The 26420-nt window shown below is 37.9% G+C and overlaps 1 long non-coding RNA gene across 1 annotated transcript in view; it reads left to right on the plus strand.

Moving 5' to 3' along the window:
* LOC106502480 overlaps nucleotides 1934–26420 on the plus strand; it is a 30170-nt gene continuing 5683 nt past the window's right edge. Inside the window, exons 1-2 of the long non-coding RNA XR_001296088.2 lie at nucleotides 1934–2043; nucleotides 15427–15481. This is a non-coding gene — a long non-coding RNA (uncharacterized LOC106502480). The remainder of the gene's footprint in view (nucleotides 2044–15426; nucleotides 15482–26420) is intronic.

Genomic DNA, 26420 nt, shown 5'->3' on the forward strand with positions numbered 1-26420 from the left:
AAAACTCAGCAGTGGCCACAGGACTGGAAAAGGTCAGTTTTCATTCCCATCCCAAAGAAAGGCAATGCAAAAGAATGCTCAAACTACCACACAATTACACTCATCTCACATGCTAGTAAAGTAATGCTCAAAATTCTCCAAGCCAGGCTTCAGCAATACGTGAACCATGAACTTCCAGATGTTCAAGCTGGTTTTAGAAAAGGCAGAGGAACCAAAGATCAAATTGCCAACATCCGCTGGATCATGGAAAAAGCAAGAGAGTTCCAGAAACACATCTATTTCTGCTTTATTGACTATGCCAAAGCCTTTGACTGTGTGGATCACAATAAACTGTGGAAAATTCTGAAAGAGATGGGAATACCAGACCACCTGACCTGCCTCTTGAGAAATCTGTATGCAGGTCAGGAAGCAACAGTTAGAACTGGACATGGAACAACAAACTGCTTGCAAATAGGAAAAGGAGTCCGTCAAGGCTGTATATTGTCACCCTGCTTATTTAACTTCTATGCAGAGTACATCATGAGAAATGCTGGACTGGAAGAAACACAAGCTGGAATCAAGATTGCCGGGAGAAATATCAATCACCTCAGATATGCAGATGAAACCACCGTTATGGCAGAAAGTGAAGAGGAGCTAAAAAGCCTCTTGATGAAAGTGAAAGAGGAGAGCGAAAAAGTTGGCTTAAAGCTCAACATTCAGAAAATGAAGATCATGGCATCTGGTCCCATCGTGGGAAATAGATGGGGAAACAGTAGAAACAGTGTCAGACTTTATTTTTTTGGGCTCCAAAATCACTGTAGATGGTGACTGCAGCCATGAAATTAAAAGATGCTTACTTCTTGGAAGAAAAGTTATGACCAACCTAGATAGTATATTCAAAAGCAGAGACATTACTTTGCTGACTAAGGTCCGGCTAGTCAAGGCTATGGTTTTTCCTGTGGTCATGTATAGATGTGAGAGTTGGACTGTGAAGAAGGCTGAGTGCCAAAGAATTGATGCGTTTGAACTGTGGTGTTGGAGAAAACTCTTGAGGGTCCCTTGGACTGCAAGGAGATCCAACCAGTCCATTCTGAAGGAGATCAGCCCTGCGATTTCTTTGGAAGGAATGATGCTAAAGCTGAAGCTCCAGTGCTTTGGACACCTCATGCGAAGAGTTGACTCATTGGAAAAGACTCTGATGCTGGAAATTGGGGGCAGGAGGAGAAGGGGACGACCGAGGATGAGATGGCTGGATAGCATCACTGACTTGATGGACGTGAGTCTGAGTGAACTCCGAGAGATGGTGATGGACAGGGAGGCCTGGCATGCTGCGATTCATGGGGTCGCAAAGAGTCAGACACAACTGAGTGACTGAACTGACCTGAGAAAATAGATGACATTAAAGACATGGGTCTGAATGAGATGACCTAGAAAGTGAGTAAACACAAAAAGGAAGACCATGCACTGGGGCCTGGTGAGCCTCCTATTTGGAGAGATGATGGAGCCAGAAAAGAAATCTGAGAAGTGGATAATTAGTGAGGAGGAAAACCCGAAGTGTGATCCTATCTTGGATGTCAGGTGAGAAAAGTGTTTCAAGGGGGAGACAGGGATTGTCAGATGTTGAAAACAGATCAATTAAGTGAGGACTGAGGAATGACTATCAGACTGGGCAGTATGGAGGTTCTTGGTGCTCCTGACCCAAGCTGCCTTGTGGAGTGCTGGTGGTGTGAGAGACTCTTTGAAGTGAGACACTGAAAGTAGGAGGAGTTAATTGAAGGCATAAATACAGAGAGCTCTGGGGAGGGTTTTTGTGACAGAGGGAAGAGAAATAAGGTAGCACTTGGAGTTGTTTAGTCACTAAGTCATGTCTGACTCTTTTGCAACCTCATGAACTGTAGCCCACCAGGCTCCGCTGTCCATAGGATTCTCCAGTCAAGAATACCAGAGTGGGTTGCCATTCCTTCTCCAGGGGATCTTCCTGACCCAGGGATTGAATCCAAGTCTCCTGGATTGGCAGCCAGATTCTTTGCCACTGAGCTACCATGAGAGACCAGTACCTAGAGGGTAAGAGCTATTAAGAGAGTGTTTTGAAAGAAGAGAGGACTAAGATGTTTGGTTTTTAATAATAATCAGTAGAATGGGGAACATGAGTGCTGAAGGAGAGAGAAAGGAAATTTGGACAAGAGGAGATGGGAGCTGGGCACAAGGGGAAGGGTTGGCATCATAGATAGGCAGCTCGTAGACTGATGAGAATAATGGAGGAATGGAAATTTAAGAAGAAAAATGGAGAAGACTCGAAACAATTTTTAATGCAAGAGAGTAGGAGAATCTACATATTAAGGACATATGATGGATTGATTCCATTGTGATCCAAGGATTGTTGGAGTCAGATGTCTTGAAGCAGTAAGGTGAAAATGTAGGATGGTGAGTAACTGTCTTATAAATTGAATGGTGGTTAGTCTGTTTCCAGCTGAAATTAATAAGGCAAAAGAATATTGAACATTTCCCTGAGATGTAGAAGTATCATGAGACATTTTTGGGAACTGTAGGTTTGTGCATTTAGTAGAGCCATGTATGCTTATCCGGGAAGGCCAGATTAACATTGACATAGACTTCCGCACAGTATGTGGCAAGACTAAATGAATGGTCTTGGCCAGTAGATTTTGCAGTTTAAATATGTGCCAGTGAAGGGAGTGGGGCTAGTTGGATAAAATACAGCCCCTAGGGAGGGTTGGAGCAAGAGACCTGCACATTATGCCTTCCAAGCCTGAAACGGGAAGTCGGGTTTTAATAGCTTTGACTTATAAAATTAATACCCTCCAAAGAAAATTCACCTGTTGCCAAATCTAATGCCAGGGTTTGGATGCTCCCAGTTCCTTCAAGTCCCTTGTTTGTTTTCATTTCTTTTTTTTTTATTCTCCTTTTTGCCAGAGTTACCTGAACTTTTAGGGATGATTACTAAAGGGCCTGTAATCTTTCTTCTTGCTGAATTATTTAATTAGAAAGCCAAAATGAAAGGACACAAGCAAAATTTTAAAAGTTTTGTAAAAAAAAAAAAAAAAAAACTTTTCTCCTGTCTATGGATTTCCTTGTGTACATATAAATATACTGTTTATGTCTTGTAATTTGACCCACTTGTTTCGAAATCCAGCTCTCCAAAACATGCCGTTTTGGTTAGGTAAGACTGAAAAACAGCAGTTCTGTCAGAAGAAATTCTATTGACCTAGGTGCCAAAGACTTCTTATTTTTGTTTCATATACCTTCATTTTTAGAATTAGATACCCCAAAGCTGCTAAACTTGATGTATCACACCATCAGATGTCAGTATTTAGCAAATGCTGTTGCCACTAATGGTTTTTACACTTGAGTTGTTCCACAGTCTACTTTTAAATCTTGTGAATTAAAGTTTCCATTTAATATCACCAACAAAGAGGCAAGAAATATAGACATAATTTTCTCATAAAGAGGATATAAAAATATTCCTTACCCATACACATTTTTGTTGTTGGCTGGTGTTAAGAGGAAAAAGATTTAAGGATCACTCTTAAGATTTGGCTGAAAAAAATGTGAGGGGACTTTGATGCAGGAGAGTTGAAATGTATTCTATTTGTTCCTCATTGCATATCTTTTAAGATGAGTTGTCTTCTTGAATTTATTTATATTGCTCTGAGTTTTGTCTGAGCTCAAGAATAGGGAAATGGAATATGTTCTTATGTAAAACATTCTCTCAACAGAGAGATGCATAATATAAACTACAAAGAATAAGTCCACCCCACAATCCCACCTCCCAAGATAGCCAAATTTAGCAGTTCAATTTGTATCCTTTCAGGTTTATTTCTAAATGTGTATGTCCTTAGTTTTTAAAACAAAATGAGCTCTAATATTACCGTTTTAGCCTCTGTTTATTTTGTCGGTAAATTATGAACCTATTTCCATATATGATTTTTACCTCATTCATTTTATTGTATGACTGAGCTAATATTTTTTCCATCATTGAAGAAATTATTCACATTTCTGATTTTTACTATTACAAGTAATGCTGCTATTCATACTTCTATGCATACTTCTATGCAATAGGATAACATCACCTATCATAAACTTGTCCAAATTAGTAAATAGATACACTATTAAATTTAAAGTGTCGAAAGAGTACGTGACACCTAAGACTTTCAAAAAGTGATTTATTTTTCTATTTGTTCTTTGTTACTAGTGAATATGAAATGAAATTATTCAGAAATGAAATTATTCAGCTGATAAATATTATGAATTTGCCCTTGAAAAAGGTTCTGCCAAGTCATATTCCCTTTCATCAATGAATAAAGAATTTTTGTTTCCCCACACTATTTAAATTCTTCAATAGTAGCATAGCATACATATAGAAAAGTAAGGTACTTGATGAGTATTGACTCAACAAAGTGAATTTATATATGCAAGCAGGATCCGCTCAATTCAGAGTACATTTACATCCGAGAAGCTTCCCTTGAGTTGCAACCCATTCATTCGCCATTCCCTGCCCAAAGTAAAGCACTCTCCTCCCTCTATCACTGTAGATTAGTTTTGCACTATTATATATATCTTCTTTCACTCAGTGTTATCTTCTTATTAGATGGTTGCTATTTAGTCGCTAAGTCTTGTCCAGCTCTTTTGTGACCCTATGGACTCTAGCCCACCAAGCTCCTCTGTTCATGGAACTTCCCAGGCAAGTATACTGGAGTGGTTTGCCATTTCTTTCTCTAATTAGGTGATTGGGACCATTCATATTGTTGCCAATATCAATGGTTCAATCATCTCCACGGTACCATATTTTAGACTATATTGTAGATTATTCATTGTGTGGTTGGTAGACATTTTATGCATTTGACTGTTTTATGTTTGTTACAGATAACACTATTTGGATTCTTTTACATGCCTTTTGGTGTATGTGTGCCTGTATATATGTATGTGTATGTATATTTACACACACACACATATATAACATATACATGATACATTGCACACACATAAGCACACCCACATACATGTTTCTGTTGGAAACTTACCTCAGGGTAGAATTGCTAGTTCCTAAGGAAAGTGTGCATTTGGCTTTAAAAGTTTTCGAAGTTGCGCCAGTGTATCACAATAGCGGCAATGTATGCTAGTACCAGTTGTACATCCTGGCCCATTCTTGATATCATTAGCTTTAAAACTTTTGTTATTCTAATGGGTGTTTAGTGGTATATCATTGTGGTTTTAACAGTATTTCCCTGATAATTAATGAAGTTTAACACCTGTTTGTATGGTTATTAGTCATTTGGATATTCTGTTTTATGAAGTCCTTTTTCAAATCTTTTGACCATTTTTAAAATTGGCTTGTCTTTTTCTCACTTATTTTAGTGGGAGTTTTTCTTTCTCTGGATATGTGTCTCTTGATATATATATATATGTATATATATATATACTATGTTGAGTTTTAAGCCAGCTTTTTTACTCTCCTTTTTCACCTTCATCAAGAGGCTCTTTAGTTCCTCTTCACTTTCTGCCATAAGGGTGGTGTCATCTGCATATCTGAGGTTCTTGATATTTCTTCCGGCAATCTTGATTCCAGCTTGTGCTTCATCCAGCCTGGTATTTTGCATGATGTACTCTGCATATCAGTTAAATAAGCAGGGTGACAATATGCAGCCTTGACATACTCCATTCCGTATTTGGAACCAATCCATTCCATGTCTGGTTCTAACTGTTGGTTCTTGACCTGCATATAGGTTTCTCAGGAGGCAGATAAGGTGGTCTGGTATTCCCATCTCTTTAAGAATTTTCCAGTTTGTTGTGAACCACACAGTCAAAGGCTTTAGCATAGTCAATGAAGCAGAAGTAGATGTTTTTCTGGTATTCTCTTGCTTTTTCTATGATTCAACAGATGTTGGGAATTTGGCAGATAGATGGGGAAACAATGGAAACGGTGACAGACTTTATTTTCTTGGGCTCCAAAGTCACTGCAGATGGTGACTGCAGCTATGAAATTAAAAGATGTTTGCTCCTTGGAAGAAAAGTTATGACAAACCTAGACAGCATATTGAAAAGTAGAGACATTACATTGTTGACAAAGGTCCATCTAGTTAAAGCTATGTTTTTTTCCAGTAGTCATATATGGATGTGAGAGTTGGACTGTAAAGAAGCTGAGTGCTGAAGAATTGATGCTTTTGAACTATGCTGTTGGACAAGACTCTTGAGAGTCCTTTGGACTGCAAGGAGATCAAACCAATCAATCCTAAAAGGAAATCAGTCCTGAATATTCATTGGAAGGACTGATGCTGAAGCTGAAACTCCAATACTTTGACCAATTAATTCAAAGAAGTGACTCATTGGAAAAGCCCCTGATGCTGGGAAAGATTAAAGGCAAGAGGAAAATGGCTCGACAGAGGATGAGATGATTGGATGGCATCACTGACTCAATGGACATGAGTTTGAGCAAGCTCCAGGATTTGGTGATGAACAGGGAAGACTGGCGTACTGCAGTCCACGGGGTCACAAAGAGCTGGACATGACTGAGTGACTGAACTCAACCAAATATATACAATTAGAGATATTTTTCTCTTAATCCTGTTTTTAAATAAACAATTTGTTTATTTTAATGAACTCTGTCTATTCAACCTTTTCCTTTACTGTGGTGACTTTTGTTTCTTGTTTAAGACATCTTGGCCTCCCCAAGGCTGAGAAGGCATTTTCTGTTTTTACTAGAAGCTCTGTCATTTCACTTTTTTTTATTAGATTTATAATCCATTATAAATTGATTTTATGTGGTATAAGAAAGTAGCCCATACTCTTATTTCCCTACTGTACATGTGCTCAGTCGTTCAGTCATGTCCGACTCTTTGCAATCCCATGGGCAGAATTGTATGTAGCCCCTAGGCCACTCTGTCCATGGGATTTTCCCAGCAGGAATACTGGAGTGGATTGCCATTTCCTTCTCCTTCTCCAGGCTCTTCTGTCCAAGGGATCTTTGTGACCCAGGAATTAAACTCGTGTCTCCTGCATCAACAGGCAGATTCTTTACCAGTGAGCCACCTGGGGATCTCTTTCCCCATATAGTCAGTTTTCTGAACTATTTATTGAAAAGTGCTACAGTGGCATCTTTGTTGTAAATCAGATGACCATGTATATCAATTTTTCTGGACTATTCTGTTTTATTCTTTGATTTATCTTTTTGCCAAAACTACATGCTTGAGAACAAGTCCTCATGTCCACTATGCAGGCCCTCTACTTTTTTATTCTATGAGATTGTCTTTGCTACCCCTGGCCCTTTGGTTTTTCATGTGCAAATTAAAATAAGTTTAGCAGTTTCCACAACAGATCATTTTTGGATTTTGATTGAGATTACACAAATCTATATACCAGCTTCAGGAGAATATTCGGTTTTACAGGGTTGAGTCCTCTAATTCATAAGACGGTATAACCCTCCATTTATTTAGGTCTCTAAGTAGTAGAGCTAGTAGATGTCTTGGATATATTTCATCATATTTATTCTTAGATATTCAATGTTATTTATATTTTATATTAAATATTTTATATATTTATTTGTTAAAATTTCAGCCTTACTGACATATATATACAAATAAAACTGTAAGATACTTAAAGGGTACATTTTGGTGACTTGAATATGTATGTATTGTGAAAGGATTCCCCCTTCGAGTTAATTGATATATGTCACCTCACATAAATTTACTTTTGTTTTATGAGAGTTTTTAAGTTCTACTCTGTTAGCAAATATATGTGTTCTGCTAGTATGTAAAATTAATTTTTCTTTTCTCTGGTCAGTTAAACATGGTGTGATACCATCCCTTTGAAAATTTGAGACTTACTTTATGGCTGAGAATATGGTAAATTTGAGGGAATGTTCCATTTACAGTTGTCAAAAATACATATCTTGTATGGAATATTCTATTGACATTCCAAATTACTGATCCTGTGATTACAATAATCAGTTATTGAAAAAGGTGTTTAAAGTCTGCATTTATTGTTGCAGATTTGTCTATTTCCTCTCTTACTTCTATTTGAAGTTTTTGCTTTATACATATTGAGCCTATGTTACCAAGTGCATATATGTATTTTGATTGTTCATCTTGCTTTGGATTGTCATTATAAATTATAGCATCCATTTAAATAATTCTACTTCTTTTAACATCTTTATTTGGTTAATACTTATATGGATACTCCAGCTTTCATTGCTTAACTTTTTCATGGAAATATCTTTTTCATTGTTTTACTTTATCCTTTTTGTGCCCTTTATTTAAGACATGTCTTATAAACAGTATGAACCCAAACTTTAAAATCCATTTGAGACTATCATGGATTAGAATATTTAATTTCTTTGTGTGCGTGCATGCTCAGTCATCTCCAACTCTTTGCGATGCCATGGTCTATAGCCCACCAGGCTCCTCTTGTCCTTGGTATTGGCAAGAATTGACACTGGAGTAGTTTGCCATTTCCTACTCCAGGGGATCTTCCTGATCCAGGGATTGAACTCACATCTCCTTTGTCTCATGCATTGGCAAGTGGATTGTTTACCTGTTGAGCCACCTGGGAAGCCCTTAATTTATTCACTTTAAATAAAATTATCAATATATTTGGATTTAAATCTACTATATTTCCATTTTTTTGTATTCTTTGCTTTTTTCTCTATTATCACTTTTAAAGATTAAATATATCTTTTTTTTCTTTTTAGCATGCTATTTATGCCTCCTTTTATCATTTTTTTTTGAAGTCACCCCAGAACTTACAACATTCATTCTTAACTTAGTAGAGCTACAGGATTACCACACTGTGGAAATGTAAAGAACTTAAAACAGTTTAATTCTACTTATCATCATTCTGGTTTTCAGCTTTTTCTTTTTTTCAGGAGTCTTAGATCTTCAATTTCTATTTTCCTTGATAGTTCTGAACACCAATGCTTTGTCTCATTAACACTGTTAAAATGGGAAAAGTTTTTTTTTTTTAATCAAAATCACAACTTTCTGCTTGACCTCAGATCTCTACACCAAGTTTTGACTGATTTGGTTGCTTTGTGACATCTTTGAACTGTTTTTAGATGCATTTTATCAATCTTATTTAGATGTTCTTGGTACAAGTACTGGTCGGATACAAATTACTCCATCATGATCAGAGGTTAGACATTTCTGTATATTTTTATCAAGTATAGTTGTTATATACTTTTTTGTGATTTGCTAATTTCAAATGTTTAAAAAAAATTTGCATACTTTTTCCATCAGTGATATGGTGGCCACCATCTTGGTTCAGTTCAGTTCGGTTGCTCATTTGTGTCCAACTCTTTGTGACCCAATGAACTGCAGCATGCCAGGCCTCCCTGTCCATCACCAACTCCCAGAGTTTACTCAAACTCATGTTGATTGAGTTGGTGATGCCATCCAACCATCTCATCCTCGGTTGTCCCCTTCTTCTCCCGCCTTCAATCTTTCCCAGCATCAGGGGCTTTTCCAGTGAGTCAGTTCTTCACATCAGGTGGCCAAGGTATTGGTGCTTCAGCATCAGCATCAGTCCTTCCAGTGAATATTCATCCTGATTTCCTTTAGGATGGACTGGTTGGATCTCATTGCAGTGCAAGGGACTCTCAAGAGTCTTCTCCAATACCACAGTTCAAAAGCATCAATTCTTTGGCACTCAGATTTCTTTATAGTCCAACTCTCACCATCAAACATGACTACTGGAAAAACCATAGCTTTCAGTAGATGGACCCCTGTTGGAAAAGTAATGTCTCTCCTTTTTAATATGCTGTCTAGGTTGGTCATAACTTTTCTTCTAAAGAGCAAACATCTTTTAATTTCATGGCTGCAGTCACCATCTGTACTGATTTAGGAGCCCAAAAAGATGAAGTCTGTCACTGTTTCCATTGTTTCCACATCTGTTTGTCATGAAGTGATGGGACCCGATGCCATGATCTTAGTTTTCTGAATGTTGAGCTTTAAGCCAACTTTTTCACTCTCCTCTTTCACTTTCATCAAGTTCTTCTTCACTTTTTGCCATAAAGGTGGTGTCATCTGCACATCTGAGGTTATTGATATTTCTCTCAGCAATCTTGATTCCAGCTTGTGCTTCATCCAGCCCAGCATTTCTCATGATGTACTCTGCATATAAGTTAAATAAGCAGGATGACAATATACAGCCTTGATGTGCTCCTTTCCCAATTTGGAACCAGTCTTTTGTTCCATGTCCAGTTCTAACTGCTGCTTCTTGACTGGCATACAGATTTCCCAAGAGGCAGGTAAGGTGATCTGATATTCCTATCTCTTTCAGAATTTTCCACAGTTTATTGTGATCCACACAGTCAAAGCCTTTGGCATAGTCAATAAAGCAGAAGTAGATGTTTTTTTGGAACTCTTGCTTTTTCGATGATTCAATGGATATTGGCAATTTGATCTCTGGCCTTTTCTAAAACCAGCTTGAACATCTGGTAGTTCACGGTTCGTGTACTGTTGAAGCCTGGCATGGAGAATTTTGAGCATTATTTTGCTAGCGTGTAAGACGAGTGGAGTTGTGCAGTTGTTTGAACATTCTTTGGCATTGCCTTTCTTTGGGGTTGGAATGAAGACTGGCCTTTTCCAGTCCTGTGGCCACTGCTGAGTTTTCTAAATTTGCTGGCCTATTGAGTTCAGTACTTTCACAGCATCATCTTTTAGGATTTGAAATAGCTCCACTGGAATTCCATCTCCTCTAACTTTGTTCATAGTGATGCTTCCTAAGGCCCACTTGACTTCGCACTCCAGGATGTCTGGCTCTCTTGGTTCACTGTGACTCTATCCTTGAAGTCATATTTAATTGGTTCATTGTGGGTACCTGTTTAGAGTTGTTGTCAATGAGTCCGTTCTTTGAGGTTTTGGGCTTGGAACCAGAGAGAATGTGAAGCTCTGAATGTAAAACTTAGGGGCTACTTGACATCTGTTTTTTTCTACCATGTGAGAAAATGTACTTTGTAGTAAAGAAAAATAAAATCAAAATGTAGAGAAATTCAATGAAAAGGCATGGAAAGAAAGACTGGGCTATGATGGACTTCTTGATTCTAGTTATTCAGTAATACCAATTACATCTGCTTTTCCTTTGGATTTTTTATTATGGTAAAATATATATCTATACTGTATATGTGTCAATTTATTTCCTTTTTAAGGCTAAGTAATATTTCATTGTATGAACATTCCATATTTTTGTGTATCCATTTATCTGTTGATGGACACCTGGGTTGCTTCCACCTTTTGGTTATTGTAAGTAATGTTGTTAAGGTTATGCATGTATATGGATTGTTCTTTTTTACACTTTTTGGGTTTTTTTGATGCACGTTCTGTTTTGCTTTAAAAAATTAGAGTTAGAATGCTGCTTTTAACCAGTACGATCTCAATTAATATGCATGAATCTATTTTCAGACTCCCTGTAAAATTCCTTTGATCTATCAGCATTTTTATGGATCAGTACCACATTATCGTAATTATTTTAACTTTTAGTACATATGTGTGGTCTGTTAAAGGAATTTTCCCTCTTTACTCTTTTATAAAAATGTTTTGATTGCATTTCAGCATGTTTTTTTCAGATGATCAATTGTCAGCTTCTAAAAAGAAAATGTATGGAATTTTGTTTAGTATTGCATTGAATTCTTAGTTAAATTTGGGAGAATTAACATTAAATCTTTTAAAAGTTACATATGTAATATATTCTTTTGTAAAAGAGGCAGATAATATTTATATTGGCTCCCTTTTCCAAATGTTCCAGTCCTTTTCCAGTTTGATGTTGTCTTGGAAGAACTCTTTTTCCTTCTCCTTACAGAATACTTTACATATGACCACAACATGTGTGATGTTTACCTCACCACAGCAATTCTGTGATACCAACTGAGTGTCCTACAATTCAGTTAAATTCTGACACTAATTGGAATTATTGTAGATCCCATGAGTTAAGGTTATGGGTCCTGCAAAACTGCTTCCCCCTAATTCAGACTTTATTCATAGCCCAGGTCATCACTTTTGCTTCTGACTTACCAATTATAAATTGGGATTACTAGGACCCCTTCCTTCAGTTCAGTGACTTGCTAGGATGACTCACAGAACTCAAGGAAACATTTATTCATGTTTGCTGGTTTATTAGAAAGGATACAGTAAAGGGTGGGCTTCCCTGATGACTCAGATGGTAAAGAATCTGCTTGCAATGCGGGAGACCTGGGTTTGATCCCTAGGTTGGAAAGAGCCCCTGGAGAAGGGAATGGCTACCCTCTCCAGTACTCTTGCCTGGAGAATTCAATGGACAGAGGAGCCTGGTGTGCTACAGTCCATGGGGTTGCAAAAAGTTGGATGACTAACACTTTCACTTTCAAAGGATACAGATGAATGTCCAGATGAAGAGGTACAGAGGGTAGGGTTCAGAAGAGTCCCAGGCATACTTGTATCTGTCCCTGTGAAGTTAGGGTGTCCTACCTTCCTAGCCTGTGAATGTGTTCACCATCCTGGAAGTTCTCTGAACCCTGTACTTTTGGGATTTTTATGGAGACTTCATTATCTAGGCATGGTTGATCATTAATTCAAACTTAGTACTCTTCACTTCTGGAAAATGTTGGTGGGGGGAGGGTGTTGGTGAAGGCTTAAAGTACCAAACTTATGATCACGATTTGATCTTTTTGCTGTCCAGCCCCCATTCTCAAGCTATTACAGAGCCCACAAAGAGTTGCCTCGTGAGAACAAAACAGACTCCTATCACCCAGGAAATTCCGAGGGATTTGGAAGCTCTGTATCAGGAACCAGAGGCAGAGAACAGTGTATATATTTTCTACAGTTTCACAGATGTATGGTCTGGGCAACCATGGTGTTAGTTACTTAGTTGTATCTGACTCTTCGTGACTCCATGAACTGTAGCCCACCAGGCTCCTCTGTCTATAGAGTTCTCTAGATCAATACTGGAGTGGGTTGCCATTCCCTTCTCTAGGTGATCTTCCTGACCTGGGGACTGATCCTGGGTCTTGTGCACTGCAGGCGGATTCTTTCCCATCTGAGCCACCAGTAAAGTATAGACTTCTTTATACTACTCATCTAATTTTTTAAAATATCCTTTCTTTTTTTAAAAAAAAAAAAAACTTGAATGATATACATCATATGTTTTCCCTCAGCATCTCAATTTTGAGATCTATCCATGTCCATATAGAAATGTCTTCTTTATTCCTTTTATTTGCCACTGGGAGTTCCACTGTATAGGTATACTTTATTATCTGATGGTTAGCCTGTTGACTGACCTTTAGGATATTGCCACTTTTCAATATAACAAAACTGTCATGAAACTTTGAGACATACTCTTTATTCACATTTTTCTAAGAAAGAAGCTACCAAAAAGTAGATTGATGGGTTTAAGGATGTACACATATGAATTTTCAAACTATTACCTCAATCTTATTGGGAATGCATTGTGTTTATAGATTAATTTGGAGGCAATTTACATTTTTTATAATAATGAGACTTTTTATCCTGGAACAATGTAATTCTATTTATTCAGGTCTTTTTGTGTGTAATTCATTAATATTTTATAGTTCTTTTTTATGTAAGTTTTGCTCCATTTATGCTAAACCTATTTCTAGGCATTTAAATTATTTTTGCTGGTGTGAATGGAAATTTTCCAGCTATTCCAGTAGCCAGTTATTTTTAGTATAAAAAGAAAAACTGTTAACTGTTAAAAATATTTATCTTATGCTGAGTGAAATAAGGCAGAGAAAGACAAATATTGTATGATATTACTTGTATGTGGACTCTAAAAAATGCAAAAGCTAGTTCAATAACAACAACAAAAAAAGGGTCACAGATACAGAGAGCAAGCTAATAGTTACCAGTTGTGGTTGGGAAGGACAATATAGGGATGGGAAAATGGGAGGTACAAACTGTTGGGTGTAAGATAGGCTCAAGGATGTATTGTACAATGTGGGGAATATAGCCAGTATTTTGAAATAACTAAATGGAAAGTTCAAGAGGCAAATGGCAACCCACTCCGGTATTCTTGCCTGGAGAATCCCATGGACAGAGAAGCTGGCAGTCTACAGTCCATGGGGTCACAAAGAGTCGGACACAGCTGAAGTGACTTAGCAAATGGAAAGTAACCTTTAAAAATTGTACTAAAAAGTAAAGACTTTAAAAATTTGTCTTAAGCACGAGGAACTTACTGAAATGAATTTTTATTTGATTCTCATAAATTTTCTTGGTGTATAGCCATAATGTCTGCAAAATGACTTGTCTCTTTCCAGTGTGTATGCTTTGATTGCCATCTTTTTGCATTCACCAGAATCTCCTGAATCGAGTTGAACAACCATGTTGATAACATATGTTTATGTCTTTTCCTGTCTTTAATGGAAATACTTTTAATGTTTCATCCTTAACATGGTGTTTTTGGTTAGTAGCTGATAAAAAAATTTTATACTTTATTTATGTATAAATTGTTTATGTCTTATCACAGCCATGGTAGATGTGAGCATATCAAATTCTAGAATAAAGAATTGAACATGATGTTTTGGAAAGACCTCAGCTCTTAGAATAACTAGATTGGAATTCTGGCTCCATCATTTACTGACAGTATGCTAATGAGAATACTTTATCCTATAAATCTGTTCTACATCTAAAATAGGAAGATAACAATGTATACAAGCATAGCTTTGTTATGATCAAGAAAAGAGGTGATAGGTATATATGTAAACAAGCTCCCAAAATGCTTGATGTAGGTTGGACTCAATAAATCTAGGTTTCTCTCTTGATCCTAGAGGAGAACTTGGGCAACAGAGAAAGCCAAGTAAAAAGCAGGGCAACATTTAGTGTATTTCTTCTACTCTCTTGCTCTTTGTTGAGAGAACATAACTTATTAACATAATGTATTGCACATTTGGGGCTTCTCAGGTGGCATTAGCTGTAAAGAACCTGCCTGCCAATGTAGGATAAGATGTTAAATTTTACTAAACTAGAATCTCTAAGCGGAGAAGGCAGTGGCAACCCACTCCAGTACTCTTGCCTAGAAAATCCCAAGGACGGAGGAGCCTGGTAGGCTGCAGTCCATGGGGTCGCGAAGAGTCTGACATGACTGAGCGACTTCACTTTCACTTTTCACTTTCACGCATTGGAGAAGGAAATGGCAACCCACGCCAGTGTTCTTGCCTGGAGAATCTCAGGGATGGCGGAGCTTGGTGGGCTGCCGTCTGTGGGGTCGAACAGAGCTGGACATGACTGAAGTGACTTAGCAGCAGCTGCAGGATCTCTAAGACTGGCTCCACACTATAGGTATTAGTAAATCAATTATACAGCAAATAAGTGAGTCTAAGAAGTGCAAATTATTTTAAAATTACAAATACATCAAAAAGAAAAAAATCCTTTTAGAGTTTTATAAAGTTGATAAACTCTGTATATCCATAAATGGAAAAATATCTCATTACACTAACCCTTTTTATTTTAGGTCCAAATGGCTTCATCCAGGTTTGAAAAGTCATTCAAGAGTGTTCAAAACCAAGGTAAGGGTCACTTTATTATGAAGTCTAATTAGTGTTATTAAGGACAAGTTACTGTTAAATTAATCAACGGAATTAATAAAGAAGCCAATGAGCCTATTATGAAGTACTTCATAGATTTTCAAATTTTGGTAACTAAGAAGGACAGATGGCAGTCCCCACATGGACCAAAGCTTAGTTCTTCTACTGAGCTCCAGTCATAGCTGATAATCAAAATTCTCTGCATGGCCTTATATTGTTTTTCAAATTTAAGCAGGTCCCATCTTGTCATTTGTAACTTGGGTGGCGAATATATACACATATACCCTGTTATTTGGGGTTTTATTTTTCAGCATCAGATGGAGCTTTATTTTTTCTTATTTCAGTTTTACAGAGATATGATTAACATATGGCACTGTATTAAGTTTAAGGTGTACAGCAAAATGATTTGACTTATATACCTCATGAAATAATTACTACAATAAATTGAGTGAACACCCATCTTCCCATATAGATATAAAAGAAAAGAAAAAGAAAAAAACATGAGAACTCAGAATTTTCTCTCTTAAGAACTTTCATATATAACATTCAGCAGTGTTAATTATATTAATCATCTTGTATACTCTATTAGTTGTTAGTTTTGACCTTCAATGATATTGTCTTTTTGTGGCTTTTACAGAGATGCTCATTTCTTGTAAGTCTCAGTTTCCAGATATATATTAAAAAAACATGAACACAAGAAAAATGTTTTAATCTACCTAGATAGGTGGTGAACCCCTTTGAAGCAAGAGCCATGCTTTCTGTGAGTTGTATTCCCATCAAAGTCAGCAGAGAATTCAGAGCACAATATGTGCTTCCATAGATATTTTAATGGAAGTTAATGAAAACAGTTTGAGTGGTTTATACTTTGAATGGCAAACTTTATAATGTATAATTTTGAAGTTTGTTTTTCTGAAGAGATTTTTATGTTACTTGTTGATAAGGGTGTAAATTACTCATTGCTATAATAGCAACAAATGCTAGTTGAGTGAGTGAGTGAAAAACAACTATTTGATAGTTGTTAAAACAAAGTTTTCTGAGTGAACTACAGTTAAACAGACATAGGGTAAAAGTATAAAGTATGAACTTAAAAATAAATAATACCTTTTGTAAGAAGATAGATTAGCTAATAAACTCAGGGGAATTGAATATACATCTTGTTATAAAATTGTTATGTAACGTCTATAATGGTTGACAGTCCAGCTTTAAAACTTTAGTGGGCAGTGGTAATGCCCTTCATGTACCTTCATGTACAGAAAGCTTGATGATCTTCACTTTGAGTGGTGGGGCCATTCCCTGTTGCTCTCCAAGTGCACAGTCCTAAATACTGAACTGGAACCACTGAGATTAGTAACTGTGTCAGCGTTGAAAGCCTGAGACCAGTAGATGTGAATATACTGAAAACCAAATGTGTTTTAAAAGAGTGCAATGGGTCCTTGAAGTATGAATGCTGAGAATATTTTAAGGTCAATGAGCAAAATCTCCAAAGGAGAAAAAAATGGCTTTATTTTCCTCTTTCAAAGGTGAATTTTGCTGTGTTCAAGAAATCAAAATGACCGTAGGTGACTTACTGTTACAGAGATGTGTGTGTGTGTGTGTGTGTGTGTGTGTGTGTGTGTGTGTGTGTATGTGTATACACATCAGCAAGACTTTTCTCTTTCCAAGAGGAAAGCTATTTCTATATTCACTTAATGTGAGACTTCTCATTTCCTCAAAGTTCAGTCCAAATGGGAAGTTTCTCTTTTTCCATGCATCCCCAGACGCAGGAGAAGGCTTAAGCAGAGTGACGCAGGCAGGGGCCGGTGGCCTGGCTTCTTCCCTTTCATGGCCTGCCTTCTGGGGCCTGGCCTGGTGTGTGGCTGCTGTTTATACCTGCTGAAGTGCTTTCTGTGTTTGCATTGGCGCTGCCACCTTACACGCTAGAGCCCCGAGCTGTTCATGAGGTCTGTCCCAGAGCTTTGAAACCTATGAGCTGGCGGCTGGGGCGAGAGCATGTCTCTCTCAATTTTTGGGTGAACTCCATGTTTTTTCCGAGCTTAGATCACTGTCCGCAATCCAGGCTTGCTAGACAGAATGTAACAGTTACTGCTGGAGACATCCTGAACTTTTAAGGGCAAAAGGCGGAGGGGGAAGGGAGAGAAGAAAAAGCTCAAGGTCAACTTGACAGCTTGAAAGTGAACATTTTTATATCTGGTAAACAAAGATTTTTACGGAACTGGAAAACTTTATCGCCAAGGAAGGAAAAAAAATATCACTTCGTGTTATGGCAAGAGGCTGTGTTGTTCCAGAGTTCCCAGTTCCATCCCAAGTCATGTTTGAGACCAGACCAGATTAATCAGTGGTTGTGGCAGGGGTGTTAGTAGGAGTGATGTAATTTTTGTAGAAATTTACCTCTCTCCCTGGTTCTTTCATTGGTCCCTAATGATTTTTAGAAGATGTATCTTCTTCAAAAGTGGCAAAATTAGGAAAACTCTGACACCTGTTTGTCCTATGCCCACCAATCTTGGCTTTTCCTTCCCCGTGCCCTTGTTTGTCATATTAGGAATATCCCAGCAGTTTTTTTGGCTAAGATTTCTCCCCCTCTTCTCTTTCCATGGGAAGTCTTGGTTCATGGGAGAAATTTTATTTTGGTTATATAAGCTTGTGAAGAGAAGGAAATGGCAACTCACTCCAGTATTCTTGCCTGTAAAATCCCACAGACAGAGGAGCCTGGCAGACTACTGTCCATGGGGTTTCAAAGTGCCAGACACGACTGGGCACATGTAAGCCTGAGTGTGGCTAGAACTGTATATTTTCCTTCTGTGTGTGTGTGTGTGTGTGTGTGTGTGTGTGTGTGAATGAGCATGATATAGATGTATAAAGGACATCATATATGAGAAACTAGTAAATTATTGAAGTCTTTTGCAGTAAAGTTTAACAAATCCAAATTAAAAAGTTGACACTTGGAAGAATTGAAGTTTAAGGCTAAATATGACTACTTCCAAGGTTCATAGCAACTTTGTTTACAGGAAAACATAAGAGAGCCCTTGTTACACCCTCTTCCCCACCTCTGACCCCCAGTGAAGTACAAGATCTGTGCTTTTATAAATATGCTAAGAATTTCTTCTGTAATTTTCGTCTGTGAGGAACATAAAAATGCCTTTGAATGGGTCAAATGCTGATCTTATTTCACAGAGCCAAAGGGGAGGAAAAAGCCTACTCTTGGTTTCCACCTAGAGAAATACTAGTGAGAAATGAATAAGCTCTCCTAGACTCTTTGAGATAGTGTATTTACTCTTGGGTCAAGCTCAATGGTCTTCCATTTTACAGTGACAGCCTCTTTCCACCCCCTTCTTCATATTTCATTCCCCAACCTGATTCATGCTGTTTGCCTGATAAGGCTGAATGATATCTAAACTGAATGTTTGACCTTGCCTGGAAGTAATGCCATGGGAGACTTCTATTAATTTTAATGTTATATAGCTTTTCCAACATATGGGATGGCTTTGTTTGTCATTCATGTGATTTATTGATGCAATGCGTATTCCCTGGTCCTTTCATGAAAAAATGTTTATACCTGTGGGCATGTCCAGATGGCAGTGAATGACTTGCATTCATGAGAACAGCATTCAGCGATTCATGGTTGCCAAGGTAAGCAGCAAAGGCATGCCTTCTGTACTCTATTGCCTTGTAAAGAAACAGTCTCTAAGGTAACAGGCTAGCACCCTTGAGGCCAGAGATCCCTAGTGTTTTAGACTTGGTGAGGAGGTGAAGGGGGAGAGAAGAGCCAGAGGGACAACATGAAATAATACTAATAAAAGAACTTTTTGTTAATGTCCTGGAAATTTAAAAGGGGGGAAAAGTTGAGAGAAGAGGTGGGGGTTCATAATTTTCCACTTTGGGTCTCAATAGAGATTTGATTCAGATTTGCCCTGTGCTTCAGCAGCGTAATGCCCCTTTCATAGGTTAATTTGAGGGACATAGACAGCTAATGGTCCAAGGCATGACCCAAGGGACAAGCTCTAGGCCATCACAGACTGTGATTGTCATGTGGTGAATAAGCAAGCTCTCCGATTCTCTTGGAATTTGTGGCATTTTTAGGATCGATTTGTTTTCTGTACTGTAGCCCCTTAATGCTGTCATTGCAATGGTAAAAATGTCACCTGAATGACTGTTCTCAAGGAGGTATTGCTGGTTGGATTAACAGTCTTGATAGGAAGTAGTTTTTCACTGGATTACCTTCAAATGCAGAAAATTATCAGGTGACAGCTTCTAGCTCTTACAGCCAGCAGTAGTGTAGATTGTGAACTCCCTGGGTAATACTAGGATGTTATGTCCTTTATAGAATTTGGCCTATTTATAGAATAGAATTCTACTATTTATAGAATAGTATTCTACTATTTATAGAATAGTAAATGGTTACTATTTGTTGTTGTTGTTCAGATGCTCAGTCATGTCTGATTCTTTATATACCATGGACTATAGCACACCAGGCATCCTTGTCCTTCACCATCTTCTGGAACTTGCTCAAACTCATGTCCATTGACTTGGTGATCACACCCAACCGTCTCACCTCCTGGTGTCCCCTTCTTATCCTGCCTTTAATATTTCCCAACATCAGGGATTTTTTTTTCTAATAAATCAGCTCTTTGCAGCAGGTGGCCAAAGTATTGAAGCTTCAGTTTCAGCATTAGTCCTTCCAGTGAATATTCAGGATTGATTTCCTTTAGAATTGACTGGTTTGATCCCCTTGAAGTCCAAGGGACTCTCAAGAGTCTTCTCTAACACCACATTTCAAAAGCATCAATTCTTCGGTTCTCAGCCTTCTTTATGGTCTACCTCTTTGTGGAGGCCTGGGCCTGGCCCACCATAGCAAGATCTTCTTAACCACAAGAGGCCCTGGAAACTGTTAGTCAATTCTGATGTCAAAATGCTATCCATTCTCTAGGAAATAGTATTAGGTAGAGGGAGGGAAAACTAAAGAAAGCCTTCATAAGGCCTCTAGAAAGGGAAGTCTAGAGAGAAACCCTCATAACAGCCTGATTACTAAACCCCATATAAAAACAGAATAATTGGACTGAAAGTCACCTCATAAGATTCACTGAGTCTGACTTTAAGCAGGTGACTAAGTCACCCAGAAAAGAGCATTGTTCCTTTCTCGATATTTTCAGAGGGGAACATTATATGACACAGAATCCCCTGAAAGTTAATTTTGTATTTTGGCCCCCCAAAGATATCTTGTGTGAAATTAAAATTCCTAGCTTTCAAAGTCAAACATTTCTTACTATTCAGGAGCTGTGCATAAAGAGAACAACCTATAACTCTACTCAATACAAATTGGACATATTTCTAAAATTTTCTGTCAATTGAATTTACAGAAATTACGAATTTGTTGACAGATTCCAGTTCATAAATGTTCCACCTATGTAGAAACATTTTAAATAATAGTAGTAACAGCATTTAATGCATGCTTACCATGTGCCAGATATAGTTCTAAGTGTTCAGTGTATATTAATTCAGTTGTTCCTCTTCAATAACAATATTAGGTAGGCACCATCTTTCACAGATTATTAAGATTGAGGCACAAGGAAATGAAATAACTTTTCTAACGTCACACTGATAGCAAATAGAAGAGTCAAGAATTAAAGCCATCCTGACTTGAGAGCATAATATGCCCAAGTGGTAGTGATTCTGTCACTTGGTAAAAACTGAGTTTTTTAAAGTCCTCAACCTCACCTGAAAGGGCCTTTCAGATATATTAAGCTCTTGAAATGGAGCATTCCAATTTCAAAATCTATCACTATGTTTAAGACAGTATGTGTGTATATGTGTGTGTGTTAATGCTTTCAGATTTCTTCAGCCCCATTCAGAATTTTTTGTTGTTTGTTTTTTCTTTTACTTAGAACAAGGTGTGACACAAAGGGCATGAAGAAACTTTTCCCGTAACCTCCTCATCTCTGTTTTGTGGTTTTGTGTGTGTGTGTGTTTCTATATAGATCCTAAAAGGGAGACAAAGTTGTGTATTGATAACACTTCAGGTTCATTTATTCATTCTGATCTGTTAGGATTAGGGTTATGAAAGTGGAATGCTTTTACATAATACAGTTGGACACGACTCAGTGACTTCACTTTCACTTTTCACTTTCATGCATTGGAGAAGGAAATGGCAACCCACTCCAGTGTTCTTGCCTGGAGGATCCCAGGGACGGGGGAGCCTGGTGGGCTGCCGTTTATGGGGTCGCACAGAGTTGGACACGACTGAAATAACTTAGCAGTAGCAGCAGCATTCCGCTTATGATCTACTGTAAAAGTGAAGAGACCCTTTTCACTATAATTGTTATTATTATTATATTTTTAAAAGAGTCTTGTGTCCATTGTGTCACTGCTAATAGCAATCAGTTACTAAAACTGAACTAGCATTTACTGACACTATTTCCAATTATTACTTGAAATAGATAAATAGATACCTTCCAAGGCTTCCTAGGTGGTGCTAGAGGTGACGAACCCGCCTTTCAATGCAGGAGACATAAGAGAAACGAGTTTGTTCCCTGGGTCAGGAAGATCCCTTGGAGGAGGTCATGGCAACCCACTCCAGTATTCTTGCCTGAAGAATCTCATGGACCAAAAAATAGGTTAATTTTTTATGATTAGCAAAACTGTTTTTGGAATGCCTGAAAAAAATCCAGCTATTTCTTTAGTTTCTAGGAAAATCCTAGTATATATCTGTTTTATTCCCATTGAGAGATTATCTGATTGGAAAATATTTCTCCCATTGCTAGAGAGGCCAGTATTTTTATATGTGTAATAAATACATTATATTGAATATTGAGCATATTTCAAAAGTCCACAGCTTTGATAGTGCTTCATCCCACAAGAATGAGCTCCAGATAAAATGTGTGGCCTATTGCACCCAAAATGAATTATGGAAGGTGATAGTAAAACTGATAATCCAAAGAGGAAATAAAAGACTTCTAAATGAAAAAAAAAATGTGAACCAAATTCCCGAGGTCCAACTTCTATTCTGTAAAGTAGGTCCTAATGTCTTTGGTTAAACATAAAACATCTGTCTAGTCTCTTGACAATTAAAAAAATTTATTGTTGAAAAGCCATTATGAAAATATATTAGGGAATCTGTTATGCTCATCAGTAACACACCCTCAGAGGTTGTGTCTACATGATGATGGACAAGGGAATGAAACAAAAAGGTTATTTCCAAAGAGTTAAAATGCCTACTTTATTCCTCCTGGCTTTCATCATAATTCCTGTCATTTAATTATATTATTCTGGTAGAAATATATATGCAATTTACTTTTTTTTAACCATTTTAAGTGTATAGTTTAGCGGCATTCTTTACATTATTGTGCAACCATCATCATTATCTATCTCCAGAACTTTTTAAACCTCCTATACTGAAACTCTGTATTCACTGAACTGTGTAACTCCTTGGGCTTCCCAGGTGGTGCTAGGGGTAAAGAATCCGCCTGCAAAGGCAGAAGACAAAAGAGACATGAGTTCAGTCCCTGAGTTGGTAAGATCCCCTAGAGAAGGGCATTGCAACCCACTGCAGTATTCTTGCCTGGAGAATCCAATAGACAAGGGAGCTTGATGGGCTATAGTCCATAGTATATCAGAGTCAGACATGACAGAAGCAACTTAGCACTCATGCATGAAAGCCGTTTTCTCCTCTTCCCAGTCCCTGGTAACCACTATTCTACTTTCTATCTCTTTGTATTTGACTATACTCATGTAAGTAGAATTGTACAACAGTTATCCTTTTATGTCTGGCTTATTTCAGTTAGTATAATGTTTTCAAGTTGCACCCATGTTGTAACATGCATCAAAAGCCATAATCAAGTTCTCTAAACTCTGAAAAGCAAAGGATATTGATAACAAGAAAAATCTTTTGGAAGAGGTGAACATTTGATTTGATAATGAAAATATTTTATTTTTTTATCAGCGACTCTAAAATTACATTTCAAGAGTGATGTCACACTCAACTTCACATCAGTCAAAAAGAGCAGGGAAAGTCACAAACTCACAACTAACACTATGCAAAATGTGTACTGTGGTCTCTATACTTCCTTGGCTTCTAGTTTTTTGATAATCATTGCCAGGATATACTCACTATCTTAGCAGCTTGTCCCCTCAATTAAAAAAATGCTTTTAAAAATTGTATTTTTCTGATTTAATTTAAACCAGTTGGTACTTACAAGTATTAACCATGAGCTCAGGGCTATGCTGTATTGAGATTGCTTTTAGAGGGCAAAATATACATAAGATATGGTTCTTGCACATGAGATTGAAGTTTTTCAGGAGAAATAACATGCATAGTCATGAAACTGTTAATAATAAAACATCATAGAAAAGAATTAAGAGACAGTGTTGTGATATTGATGGTAAAATGCCTGTAAGCCAGGACCTCGAATCTGATTTGGACCCTGCTCATACATAGCTAGCTGTGAATCCTTCTGCAGACACTACTGTGACCTTTCTATCCTTATTGTAAATTAAAGATGTTAAGTTGGATCAGCATGAAGGACCCTCTTGGCCTTTGAGTCAGAAGAGATCATATATGTTTCAAGGGAGGATGGTCATTCAAGATTTCAGGAAGGAAGCAGATATAAACGGGGACTTAGAAGATAAATGGAGGCCATTGCCATTGGTAGGGAGGCAAGTATAAAGCGTTAGTTTTAGTTGCTCAGTTGTGTCCACCTCTTTGCAACCCCATGGATTATAACCTGTCAGGCTCCTCTGTCCATGGAATTCTCCAGGCAAGAATACTGAAATGGGTTGCCATTACCTTCTCCAGGGGATCTTCCTGACTGAGGGATCAAACCCAGGTCTCCTGCCTTGCAAGCAGATTCTTTACCATCTGAGCCACCAGGGAAACCCAGGAGGGGCCGATATAAGTTTCCTTCTATTTTGCTTATTAAGTTCTCAAGGGTGGACATAGTGCTTTGTTCAGGTCTGTATCAACCTAGAACCTGTGCAGTGCTAGTAACTTTCTAATATCCCCGAAATACTCTACCTTAGGAGGGTTAACTGTCAGTCCCAAGCTCATCCAAGGCATTCTGTGCCTACCTCTTATCACCCTCAGTTCAGTTCAGTTCAGTCGGTCAGTCATGTCTGACTCTTTGCGACCCCATGGACTGCTGCATGCCAGGCTTCCCTGTCCATCACCAACTCCCAAAGCTTGCTCAAACTCATGTCCATCAAGTCGGTGATGCCATCCAGCCATCTCATCCTCTGTCGTCCCCTTCTCCTCCCACCTTCAGTCTTTTCTGGCATCAGACTTTTTCCAAATGAGTCAGTTCTTCACATCAGGTGGCCAAAATATTGGAGTTTCAGCTTCAGTATCAGTCCTTCCAATGAATATTCAGGACTGATTTCCTTTAGGATGGACTGGTTGGATCTCCTTATAGTGCAAGGGACTCTCAAGAGTCTTCTCCAACACCACAGTTCAAAAGCATCAATTCTTTGGCGTTCAGCTTTCTTTATAATCCAACTCTCATATCCATACATGACTACTGGAAAAACCATTGCTTTGACTAAATGGACGTTTGTTGGCAAAGTAATGTCTCTGCTTTTTAATAAGCTGTCTAGGTTGGTCATAGCTTTTCTTCCAAGGAGCAAGCGTCTTTTAATTTCATGGCTGTAGTCACCATCTGCACTGATTTTGGAGCCCCCCAAAATGGTCTATCACTCTTTCCATTGTTTCCCCATCTACTTTCCATGAAGTGATGGGGCCAGATGCCATGATCTTAGTTTTCTGAATGCTGAGTTTTAAGCCAGTTTATTCACTCTCCTCTTTCACTTTCATCAAGAGGCTCTTCACTTCATCAAGTTCTTCTTCACTTTCTGCCATAAGGGTGGTGTCATCTGCATATCTGAAGTTATTGATATTTCTTGCAGCAATCTTGATTCCAGCTTGTGCTTCATCCAGCCTGGCATTTCGCATGATATACTCTGCATATAAGTTCAATAAACAGGGTGACAATATACAACCTTGACATACTCCTTTCCATATTTGGAACCAGTCTGTTATTCCATGTTTAGTTCTAACTGTTGCTTCTTGATCTGCATACAGATTTCTCAGGAGGCAGGTCAGGTGGACTGATATTCCCATCTCTTGAAGAATTTTCCATAGTTTATTCTGATCGACACAGTCAAAGGCTTTGGTGTAGTTAATAAAGCAGAAATAGATGGTTTTCTGGAACTCTTGCTCTTTTGATGATCCAGCGAATGTTTGCAATTTGATCTCTGGTTCCTCTGCCTTTTCTAAATCCAGCTTGAACATCTGGAAGTTCATGGTTCATGAACTCTTGAAGCCTGGCTTGGAGAATTTTGAGCATTTCCTTGCTAGTGTGTGAGATGAGTGCAATTGTGTGGTGGTTTGAACATTATTTGGCATTGTCTTTCTTTGGGATTGAGATGAAAACTGACCTTTGCCAGTCCTGTGGCCACTGCTGAATTTTCCAAATTTGCTGGCATTTTAAGTGCAGCACTTTCATAGCATGATCTTTTAGAATTTGAAATATCACCTTCACCAGTAGATATAACTTTTGATCTATTTGTTCGGAAGGCAGGGATTATGTCTTTAATCTGTTTCCCCAGTGTCTATCATAATTCCCCACCTGTAGAGAAAGCACATAAAATATTTATTGATTGGATGAATGAATGAATAGATGAAGGTAGAAAAGAAGGTATAAACTTCAGAGTAGAGGAGTGACATATGAAAACGTTGCTTGAGGAAAATGAGTCAAGCAGGCGTGTGAGGAAATGACTGCTAATAATAATTAGTAATATAGTAACATGAACATCAAAAAGTATGTATTATATTAGCATCTTTGTGCATAATATAAATAAATGCTACTAGAAAGATAGACATTCATTAGGTTCTATTATACTATGCTGAAACAGCCCAGATTTCCCTTGTATGGTATAT

This window comes from Capra hircus, chromosome 9 (genome assembly GCF_001704415.2).
Source record: "Capra hircus breed San Clemente chromosome 9, ASM170441v1, whole genome shotgun sequence".
Classification (NCBI taxonomy): domain Eukaryota; kingdom Metazoa; phylum Chordata; class Mammalia; order Artiodactyla; family Bovidae; genus Capra; species Capra hircus.